Source organism: Rhinatrema bivittatum, chromosome 2, assembly GCF_901001135.1.
Source record: "Rhinatrema bivittatum chromosome 2, aRhiBiv1.1, whole genome shotgun sequence".
Classification (NCBI taxonomy): domain Eukaryota; kingdom Metazoa; phylum Chordata; class Amphibia; order Gymnophiona; family Rhinatrematidae; genus Rhinatrema; species Rhinatrema bivittatum.
Window position 1 is genome coordinate 333,174,521 of NC_042616.1, and position 10,851 is coordinate 333,185,371.

Genomic DNA, 10,851 nt, shown 5'->3' on the forward strand with positions numbered 1-10,851 from the left:
GCCTTGCATAGGGCTTAGGCTGAGGCAATCTACCATGGCGAAAGGCCCATGCAAGTCCGAGGCTTTGGCCGGGGCCTAGGCCTCATCATCGGATTCTTGACAGACTAGGCAAGTGGGGACTGGGAAGGATTCTGGCCTTGACATTGTTTTGGGTGGAAGGGATGGGTGATAGGAATGGGAAACCTCATTTCTTTTTTTTTTTTGGGGGGGGGAGGGTTCTGTTATTTAATTATTTTAAAATAAATAAATGAAACAAACATGAAATTAAATTTGTGGGGAAAAAATGCTCAAAAACGAAATGAAAAACAAAATTACATTTTTACTTCTGTACACTCCTAATATATATAGACTTGGTTTAATGGAATTCAGCCAGACTCAAGGAAATTCTTGCCTCACAAATTGGCTACATGTTTTTGAAAGGGTTAATAAATAAGTGGATAAAGGTGAGCCAGTAGATTTAGTGTATTTGGATTTTCAGAACACATTTGACAAAGTCCCTCATGAGAGACTCTTAAGAAAATTAAAAAGGCATGGGATAAAAGGCAATGTGTTGTGATGCTAGTGACATCCCTAGGCTTTCTCTTGCGGCAGGAATGCCGCCAACAGTCTGTTCCTGCTTCTGCCTGCCTATAGGTGCGTGGCCACACCTCCCTACTATATATAAAGGGCCCTCAGTGGGAAAATGCCTCGGGCCCCTACTGATGACGTCTCCCGGGCTTCACTTCCAGTTCTGCTTTGCCTTGCATCGGAGTTCTTCGCTCCTGGAATCTCCTGTCTTCCTGCGCTCCACCAGGTCTTTGTTCTTTGTCCTGTCTTGGTTCCTGATCCTTTGTTGCCTGTTCTGATATTCTGTGTTCTAGTCTTGATGTTCCTGATGTCCGTGATCCAGTCCTGATGTTCCGTGATCCACAGATGTTCTGTGTTCCAGTCTTGATGACCTGAACCCCTGGTTCCTCATCGCCACCTTTCCTGGCGTGCCATGTTGTGGTCCATGACCAGCCCCACAGGCGGGCTATGTAGGGCGCCTCGTGGCATAAGGCCTGCCTTCCCGCCTGCAGCACAAGCCTCCAGAGGGTCATCCTTGCCTGAAGCCAAGTCCCGCTTTGGTCCTGAGTCCTGAATCTCGTCCCTTCCCTCGGATTCCCTTGTGTCTGCTCCATCCATGTGTTAGATTCTGCTGGAACCTGCGCCCATTCAGCGTGGTCCGCGACTATCCACTGGCGGCTGTGTAGGGTGCGCCCCAGTGCAGGCTTCTACAGTATCTGGGACATGTTCCTCGCACTTGCTTCACTTTTCGTCTGGAGTCTGCACCACATCCAGCATGGTCTGTGACCAGCCCTGTGGGCGGTCTGTGTAGGGTGCACTGCATCGCAGCCTCAACCTAGTCCTTGTCCCTGAATTCTTATCTTCAGTACTTTGTTCCTGAAGCCTGACCTTCAGTACCTTGATCCTGAGTCTTCGTCTTTAGTCTCTGCCTGAACCATCGTTTGCCCACGAACCTCCATCCATTCCGGTATGCCTGCCGTTCCCCAGCGGCAGGTCCAAAAGGGCTATCGGGTGGCCAGAGGGCTATCTCAGAGAACAGCATTGTGTTGTTGGTTCTCACCTGGCACGCTAGGGTTCGGTGGAGTTCAGGATCCTGGGTCAACAGTCTCCACCATGCTCAGACACGTCTCACCTGCTTTGGTACTGCCTTGGAGCCCTCTGGGGTCATGCCGTGGCCCAAGGACACACAATCTCTTTGGAAATGGGACCGCTCTCCTAGTGCTCTCTAACACAATGTTCTTTTGTGGATTGCAAATTGGTTAAAAGATCAGATACAGGGAGTAGGATTAAATAGTCAGTTTTTGCAGTGGAGAAAGGTAAACAATGAAGTGCCTTAGGGGTCTGTACGCAGACTGGTGCTTTTTAATATATTTATAAATGATCTGGAAAGATGATTAGATTTTTGATAACACACAATTATTTTGAATTGCTAAATCACAAGGAAATTGTAATAAATTGCAGGAGGACCTTGTGAGCCTCGCATCCAATTGGCAGATGAAATTTAATGTGGACAAGTGGCAAGTCATATGCACAGGGAAAAGTAACACATGTTATAGTTACATGATGATATGTTCCATATTAGGAGTTACCACCTAGGAAAAAAGGTCTGTGTATCACGTGGAGAATACATTGAAATCATCGGCTCAGTGTGCTGCAGCAGATAAAAAAAGCAAATAGAATGTTAGGAATTATTAGGAAAGGAATGGTGAATAAAAGGTAGAATGTCACAATAACTTGTGTCATTTTATGGTAAGCCTGCACCTTTACTGTGTGCAGTTCTGGTCACCGTATCTCAAAAATGATATAGTTGCACTGGAGAAGGTACAGAGAAGGACAACACAAATGATAAAGGGGATGGAGAAGCTCCCCTATGAGGAAAGGCAAAAGAGGTTAGGGCTGTTTACCTTGGAGAAGAGATGGCTGGGGGGAATATGACAGAGGTCTATAAAATCATGAGAGGACTAGAATGGGTAAATGTGAATCAGTTATTTCCTCTTTCAGATAATAGAATGACTAGGGGACAATCCATGAAGTTAGCAAGTAGCACAATTAAAACAAACTGAAGAAAATTCTTTTTCACTCAATGCACAATTAAGCTCTGGAATTCAATGCTAGGAGGATGTGGTTAAGGTAGTTAGTGTAGGTGGGTTTAAAAAAGGCTTGGACAAGTCCTGGAGGAGAAGTCATAAACTGCTATTAATCAAATTGACTCTGGGAATAGCCACTGCTACTGTTTGGGTATTTGCCAGTTACTTGTATTGTGGATTGGCCACTGTTGGAAACAGGATGCTGGGCTTGATGGACCCTTGGTCTCTCCCAGTATGGTGACATCTTATGTTCTGAAGTTAAAAAGATGCTTCACTGTGATATGTCCTCCATCTGGTCTTTTTTCCAACTTGTCCTGGCTGGGCTCCGATGAGGTTGCTGTGCCATACAGGCAAGAACTGATTGCATTTTGTTCCTGCCTGCACCTGCTGTTTGTTGAGTACAGCCATACACTCGAATGGGCCATACACTTGAATATAAAAAATAAACAAATGAAATTTAAATTTTTGTTAAATTTGTGAGTGCCCTCCATTCATTTCAGTGGTCAACAAATGAAACAAAAATAGTATAATTTTGTTGCATTTTATCCATTTATTGTTACGCGTGCTGCCCGCAGAAGCCCTGCGGTGCAGCCCTCTCACCTCTTCATACAGACTCCAGCTACTGGCTCCACTTCACTGGCAGTGGTGAGCCACCAGCTCCGACCTCGGGTTCCCTCCGGTGCCTCCAGCCCTCCCACACTGCCCTTTGTTGCCAGCCAAGATGTTCCTGTTCATCAGGCCTCTCCACATGGGCTGCGGAGAGAAGCCCAACAGTACCGTGCCCCTTCCTAGGCGCTCGTGCATCAGTGATTCCTTTAAAGGACCCGCGGCAGGAACCTGGCCACGGACCCGGATGCTGACGTCAGACTCTTCAGCTTATAAAAGCTCAGGCCTCCATAGCGTTACCTTTGCAACAGATCTCCTCGTACACCGAGTACTCGTTGCTATTCCTTGAATTGTCTCATCATGTGTTCCTATCGTCCTGTGGTTCCTGGTTCCTGTTCTCCTAGTTCCTGTTCGTCTATGTGTTGTATTGACTCTCTGGACTTGACCTTCGCTACACCTGACTACTACTCTTCAGCCTCTCTCCAGCCCCAGACCTCTGCTACATCTGAACATGTCTGCCTTTTCCTTGCCCTGACATCTGCTTTGCCTGACCACACCTGCCTTCTCCGTGCCCTGACCACTGCCTTGCCTGACCGTGTCTGCCTGCTCCATACCAAAACTATTGCCTGGATTGACTATACCTGCAACTCTGTGCCCTGACTCTTGCTTTGCAAGACTACGCTACAGACTCTCCTTCATCCAGAGTTCTTCATTGCTTGCCACAACTTCCATTCACCGCCAGCTCAGAATCCAGCCTGTCAGTGATGCCTCTCCTTGCATATCCTCTGGACATTGACTTTCAAGGCTTAGGCCTTTCTTTGCTCAGGTGCCTCAAGTTCCCTATTGTTCCTTTGGCACCTGAGCCCTTATACCGAATCCAGTCCAGGATAGAACTATGCCATCTACCGACTGCTGTCTCTGGGCTGAACAGCTACTCACCTCTAGCTAACCTCGAGGCCCACCTAAGTCCTGCCGGCCCCAGCACCCAAAGGCTCAACATGAGGAGTACGAGGGCTGGTATAGGTGAAGCTCCAGTGGCCTCTAGCCTCAGCCCATGCCACCTGCTGACGGTGGGGACCTGAAGGTTCTCGCCTACAGGTTGCGTCAACCCCACCTCAGCTCAAGGGTCCACCTCTGATGCAACATGTATTAATTTTTATTATTTAAAAACATATTCCACTCATATTCATTGTTCATATTGGATTGCATAGCAAACATATATAATGAAATGTACCAAACAAAATAAATAAATTATACTATCAAATTAAAAGTATAACAAAATATCCAGCAATATAACACACAAAATTAGTGTAAAGAAGAAAATTGATACAGAATAAAAGAAAGACAAACTAAAAAAAATATAAACTAAAAATGTACATAAAACAAAGTCAGAAGTAGGAGTATGCCTGCTGAAACATATCCTAAAAAGCAAATCATAGGCAATATAAAGATAGCAAAACTGCAAAAAACAATTTCAAACTAATGCATATCCCTAACAATATCTGTGTTGCCCCTAAGGGATAAAGGCTCTGAATGATATGGAGAGAGGCCAAGGTATTTCCTGACATTGTTACATGCTCATCATAGATGTTTGACCATTAGGCTTGATCTGACCCTTTCTCACATACATTATAAATCTGTCTCAGAGGCCAAGCTATGTGTTTTCTATATTTAGTGACATGCATATGGCAGTGTTTTCTATCCAGAAATTAATAGGGTGAACTAGGAATGATTGATTATATTTGTTTTAGTCAGGAAGTTTAAATCCTTCCTCTTGATATGGCAGGGATTACTTCTGAGTTTCAATCCCCTACAAAGGAAAAGTGAGATAGCTTTGTTTACCTTCTGTGTCTTTTTTTAGTGAATGCAAGTGGAAGTGTTTTCAATATGTATAATCATTTGGCAAAATGGTAATTTTGAATAATTGGATCCTGCCAATTATTTTTTTATTTAATTTTTTTTGTTAAGATTTCTATACCACTATTTAGTCAAGCCGTCATAGCAGTTTACATCTTTTAAAAAGTAAGAGAGTACGTAAATTAATATAGCCTAAATAAAACTAATAGATTAAAATACAATATCATACATAAAATAGAGTAAAATATAGTATACTAAAATTATTCAAGGAAATTACAACAAATAATGTGTAATAAAAGAATCGAATAAAAGAGTTCTTTGCCTATTTTCCTTCCAGATTCTTAAAAGCAATACCAAACAGCCATGTTTTAAGGTTTTTTCTAAACACTTTTACTTCTGCTTGTAATCTCAGTTCCACTGGGAGTAAGTTCCAGAGTCTCAGGCCTGCTATCGAAACAGCTCTGTCCCTCACTTGACTTAAGTGAGCTGAATTTACAGATGGCACTGTAAGCAAACCCTTATTTGCGATCAAAGGTTTCTCTGGGGTGTATGTAAATGAACCACTGCTTTCAGCCAGTCTCTCTGGTCACCATATATCATTTTATGTATAATACACAATAATTTAAATTGTATTCGAAATTCAATGGGAAGCCAGAGTAGGGCAAACAATACAGGAGTAATAAGATCTCTTTTTTTGCTGCCAGTTAATATTCTTGCTGTGGCATTCTGCATAATTTGAAGTGGCCGAAATGTTGATAATGGTAGGCCTAATAGCAAAGAACTGCAGTAGTCTGTACTAGAGAATACTAAAGCCTGTAAAACAGTTTTAAAATCATTTGGTTCGAGGAGCGGTTTTAATCGCCTGAGTGTCAACAATTTATTATATCCTTCTCTTATTTTAGTTGAGATGTGCTTCTTAAAAGTGAGTTCTGAGTCCAAGATTATTCCTAGATCCCATGCATTGTCAGTTAGTGTAACTGGTATGTTATCCTGCATAGTAGGCATTGTTTGTCATTTGACTGTTTTCTTTCTAATAAAATAATGTCTGTCTTATTTATATTTAAGAGTAATCTCATCTGAGTTAGAAGTTGGTTAATGATGTTCAGGTGCATTACTGTTAGTTTATGGGTTTCTTCTAATGTATCATTTCTTGGTATTAATATTTGATCATCATCTGCATAAACATAAACATTGTAGTAAATGACATAATGGCAACAACTAGTCCTTGTAGTAAATGACATAATGGCAACATATAAATATTAAACAAGGTTGCTGATGGTGCCGAGCCCTGTGGTACTCCTATAATTCAGGGTTATCTTGTCTGATCTTTTATTCTTAACTTGTACTTAGCGAGAGAGACTAATCATGCCAACTTTCTAAGACATACCCCATCTCCTTAAGAATGACGAGAACATTAGTAACCTGCATCCTTTGTGGCTGCATATGAAAATGCACTGCTAAATAATTAATCTGCCTTTTGCTCACTTAAAGGTAAATTTTTAAACCCGTGTTTGGACATCCACATGCGGGCGGTTCCTGGAACACACACCAATGCACCAATTTTATAACATGTGCACATTGACGCGTACATGTTATAAAATCTGCTACCCGCATGCACATGCACGCCCAATTTCATATCAGTGTGCGCAAGCGTGCATGAGGGCCAACTCACATGTGCAAGGGGGGAAATTTTGCTACATGCATGTGGCAATGTGATAGGGCCTTTCCCCAGTTCCCTCCCAGTTCACTCCAATAAATGAGCGGACTAGAATGGAATTGTCTAAATCCCCTACTTACCCTGCCTGCCTTTTCCCCTACTAACCCCGACCCCTAAAACCCCCCTAACTAACCTACATTTTTCTGTTTCCAAGCTTACTCACTCTGCAGTGCAGCAGCAGGTTGCGCGAGCTGGTCCAATCCCGGCGCACACTGTTCCAGCCCACCCATGGATCTATGCCTATATCTCGACATCCTGGGTTAGGTGAGAGACAGGATAGAAGGAACCTGGGTAGTCTGGGTGTTTGCCTTCTTTGGGATTTGGGATATGAAGGCATAGATAGCTAAAAGCTGCTTTAGTTCATCATTAATTCTTAACTTGAAAGCGAGAGAGACTTTATTTATTCTTAATTTGCATGATTCTATACCAAAACCATCAGGGCTTGGTGCTTTAAAAGTTTTGAGTCCTTGCATTGTCATTAAAATTTCATCTGACTCAACTGCTGCATTAAACATTGCTAGGTCATCTTGTATGATTTCTGGGAGGACAATATATTTGATGAAATTACTCCTGATTATTAGGCCATTGCTTTCTACTGAAAATAGAACTTTGTAATAGTCCCAAAAGGTTGTACTAATCTATTTAGGCAAATGTTGTCTAACATGATTAGATTCTTTACTAACTGGTGTGAATTTATTGCTATCTTGTGTCTAAATTATCTTAGCCAATAACTTTCCTGAATTCTTTACATATTTGTATGGTTTGGAGCAAATTTTATAAAAGCCCACATAAATTAGATGACAAATATGCACTTAAAGGTAAATTTCAAAGGTTTCTCGTATAATAAAGGCCATATATGCATGTATGTGGCCCAATTGTGCATAATGTATGTTTTTAAAAGGGCTCACATATGCATGTACATGCATCTTCATAGGTGAAAATACACACAGAAAAAAAAGAGGCATGTTGGGGTAGGGTTTGCAAGTAAATGGATAATGAGGTATTTTAAAAGTGACATATGTGCAAACATCATCAAACTCATGCATGTTCATTTACTATTGCTTATATATGCACACAAGTGCAAACTTTCCTTTTTGACTTGCCGTTTGGTGGTTTGGCTTCTCAGAGTGATTGGACAGAGAATCAGGCTAGGAGGTAGGAGAGAGTTACCAAGGACAGACTGAGACCTATTGGGGCCAAACTGGAACACATCTGGGTCATATAGGGGGTCACTGAGTCACTCAGTGTCATATCAGAGGCTGGAGGGGATTGAGGGGTTCTCAGGAAAGACAGGGTTGAAAAGGGAATGGGAGTAAGCATACCTGAGATAGACTAGGATATATTGGATGTTAACTGTGACATATGGTTTTATCCTGGGGTGAAGAACAGATTGGGGGTAACTGAGATATACAAGGCTATACAAGGTGGTGAAAGTATGTGTTAATGGAACATACTGAGGAGGGGTTGAGACAGTGGTGGAGATTTCCTTTTCAATAATTGCCTTATGGATACTCATATCATAACAGCTGAGGGGGGGGGGGGGGGGAGAACAGGGGAGGAGGAGGAAGAGGTATCCCTTACAGAGAGTATACAAGACTAGAGCACAGTTCTTGGAACTCTCAGAGAAGCGAGACCTGCATAGGTTCAGGTTCAACAAGGAAGCTATACTTTACCTATGCTAGCAGTTAGAACAAGACTTGCAATCTACCACCTGAAGGGGCTACACCTTGCCAATACACATTAAGGTCACTACTGCCGTGGAATTTTTGGCATCTGCACCTTCCAGAAACATCTAGTGGTCATAACTGGAATCAGCCAGTCTGCCACCTCTGTGTATATTGAGCAGTTCTTGGCAGTGTTGCTCTGGAAAACACACCAATATGTTTCCTTCTCTTAGAGCAGACAACAACAATGAATCATGACAGCTTTCTATCAAATAGCATGCATTCCCTTTATCATGGGAGCTATTGAAAGAAGACTAGGTCACCTACCACAACTGCAAGGGCTTTCACTCTCTCAATTTGCAGGTGGTTTGCAAAGGACAACATCTTGAATGTTGTGCCCAGTTTCCTGGATCCTCTCACAATGCCTATATCCTCTTGTAGTCAGGAATTCATGACTGCTTCCAGGAAGGCCACATCATTGGGGACTGGCATCTAGGTAGGAATACACTTATCACTACCACCACACACCTGCTAACCTCTAATAATTTTTTTTTGTCTCTCTCATATCTAGGTGGACAGACAGCTTTGACCCAGGAGGAATGCTTGAACCATGTCCTGTGAACCACCCTGCTGCCCAAACTAAAGGCATATCTAAATGCTCTTCTCTGCCTTCTCCCCTACAGGTGATAATGGATATCCACTCAAAACCTGGCTCATGATCCCACTGGCTAACCCACCAACTGCTGCAGGTATTAGCTACTGTAGGACTCCCGGGTAGACCAAGGCAGTCAAAACATATTTCCACTACCTGGATAGATCTAGGGGGATACCTTTTTTGCACAACCCCGGTAAGTTCTGTGAGATCTTTCTAGCTGGCTGCATTCTTCATAACTTGGCCAGAACCAGAGGCATGTGACCTCCAGAGGGACTAGAAGATCAACTAGATTAAGGAGGAGGAGAAAGAAATGTGAGTTAAGCCATGACACCTGGCACTGACTTTCCACCTTATGTAGTCTGCTTCTCTTAACCAAGAAGTCATGGATCTTCTGGGGAAGAATTATTTGGCTGCATAGACAAAAAAAATCACCTTTCGTGTACCTCCTGTACTAAGTCCAGGGACTATACAGGCTTCTGGATGCTCCATTCTCTGAAGGCTGATGCCAGTTATGGTCTTCCCAGGACATTTGAACCCCTTGGTTCCCATTTTCCCTTTTTGACGTAAGAACTTGCTTGTCTAAGACTTAATGAGATTAACCCAAAACACTTATGACGGCACATTACAGGAGCCTTAGTAGGGCAAAGGCTACTTCTGCCAGACCTTACCCATCCAAGTCTGCAGAGTGTCAGCTCCAGGCACTTCATACATAGGACGATTATGCTGGCCCTATGAGTTGCTGCTCAGTGCTACAGGAGAACACCCTCATAGCCTGAATCTAACTAACTTAGCAGAGTATGTGAGAGCTAATTGTTTTTCTTTCTCTTTCTTTGGCTCCTGCCCTACCAGGGAAACCAGAGCCTTATCTGGCCTGTTGTCCCAATCTACCAGGGAAAGCAGTACCTTGTCAGGTCTGTTGCCCTGGAGCCCAGTCGTCAGCTCCTGATGCTGGACCCACCAAGGTAAAGCCACAGGAAATTCTCCTCCAGTGCTTTCTCCTTGGCTCTGAGGCTCAGACTCCATTGAGGAGGTTCCCCCAGGAGAGGGGGTGTGGGTTGTTTCAATATAGCCTTTTTACCTCTAAGCACCTCAGGAAACCAGAGAGACCAAATTACCTGGATGCACCGGGGAAGGGAAGATCACCCTTTGGGGACTGTCATCCCAGAGTCGCTAGGGAAAGCAACACTATGGAGCGCATTGCCCTGGAGCCACTCCTTTCTGTTCCATGAAGCTACAGCACCAGAGCATCTGTCTGCACATCTGCTGAGGCAGAGATGTTACTGAGGAACGGAGGCAGAACTGGATGCTTATATGGAGAAGGGGCTCAATGATGAGCTTTTCGTCTCTGCCTCCATCTGCTGTCTCAAGGAGAATCCCACTTGTACAGACTGGTCTGGCAAGACAATAAGGAATAAATCAATTTGGTGCTTCTATGCTTGTCTAATTCTGGTGTTTCTGTACAGCAGTGTCCTGTTGCAGCTAACGCTGCCTCAGAGGGCATGGGACCTGGGGGCAGTAGAATATCAATATAGCTGCTGGAGGGGCTTTCAGGTCTCAGAGTCAGCCATGAAAATGGGCCTGCAACTCCATGATACCTAAAACAGTACCTCCTGGTACACCACAGACTGTATAGAAAGAATTCCAGTGATACAGATATATACCCTGGAAACATTTGTTATTTACAAGCATACAAAGCCAGAGAGAAGACTCGCTACATGG